Genomic DNA, 1,170 nt, shown 5'->3' on the forward strand with positions numbered 1-1,170 from the left:
TCCATAGAGGCTTGTGTGTGTGCCTATTGTAGCCACGCTAGGCAGGCAGCGAGCGAAAGAACCACACAGAGTCGAAAGTGAGTTGAACCAACTGACTTTAATAGAACTCTCACATGCACTTAAATCCCTCGGAACCCGATGACGCTTGCGACTCCTGGGATCTTTATGACATCAGCCGCCAGGCTGTGGGCTTGTCCCGCACTCGGAGCTCTCACAGTCAGATCTGCCGCAGACATGCCACTATATATACATATACACACACAGTACAACTCCGATTATCGAAAATCGGATTATCCAAAATCGTCAGTTGTCCGAAATTTTTTGTGACGTCTGTTTGGCTGTGAAAGTTTTTTTTTGGATAATTGAGTATTTCAGAAAAATCAGAAATCTTCATTTGCGAAACAATCCTCAGTTATCCGAAAAATTTTCAGAACAGAACTGACGTCAAAGGTTGAAAAAAGTTTGGAATTTTGGAAAAACCTCTGAATAGAATTTTGAGTTTTTGGTGTTGGATTTATCTTATTTTGTTCAGCTTGTTTTTTGGTGAGAATTAAACATTATTTTAACACTTAAAAAGCCTTCCCTTGTTTTATGTTGTTGTCTAAACACTGTTTCGCTTCAGAAGCACATATACTAAAACTGGAACAATACAGAGAACATTAGCACAGCCCCTGTGCAAGGATGACACGGAAATTCGTGAAGCATTCCATATTTTTAAAAAAATTATAAAAAATAGAAGTTTACAAAATTTCTGTCACTGAATAGTTAAGTGAGTTGAAGATTAACTGATTTCCAAAAGTCAAAGTTAAAGATGAAACATTCTTTCAACATTTTAAGCAAGATTAGGGTATTATTTTTGTTTTGTACAATTTTTGAGTGGGGGAAAAAGGAAAGGAACACCATGCAAAAGTTTGGGAACCCCAAGCGATTTGAGCTCTCAGATAAATTTTACTAAGGTCTCAGACCTTAATTAGTTTGTTAGCTTGTTTGTAGTCATTGCTACGCTCCATCCTCAACATTCATTGGAGCGACTTCATCTCCAACATCGAAGTACTCGAGATGGCAGAGGCTGACAGCATCGAATCCACGCTGCTAAAGATCCAACTGCGCTGGGTAGGTCACGTCTCCAGAATGGAGGACCATCGCCTTCCCAAGATCGTGTTATATGGC

General features: G+C 39.4%; 1 non-coding gene across 1 annotated transcript; it reads left to right on the forward strand.

Moving 5' to 3' along the window:
- Positions 1-613: 613 nt before the first annotated feature.
- LOC138747810 (U6 spliceosomal RNA) lies at positions 614-716 on the forward strand. Its single transcript, XR_011347672.1, has one exon. It is a non-coding gene; the product is annotated as a U6 spliceosomal RNA (small nuclear RNA).
- Positions 717-1,170: the final 454 nt, after the last annotated feature.

Source organism: Narcine bancroftii, chromosome 12 (genome assembly GCF_036971445.1).
Source record: "Narcine bancroftii isolate sNarBan1 chromosome 12, sNarBan1.hap1, whole genome shotgun sequence".
In the NCBI taxonomy this organism is placed as follows: Eukaryota; Metazoa; Chordata; class Chondrichthyes; order Torpediniformes; family Narcinidae; genus Narcine; species Narcine bancroftii.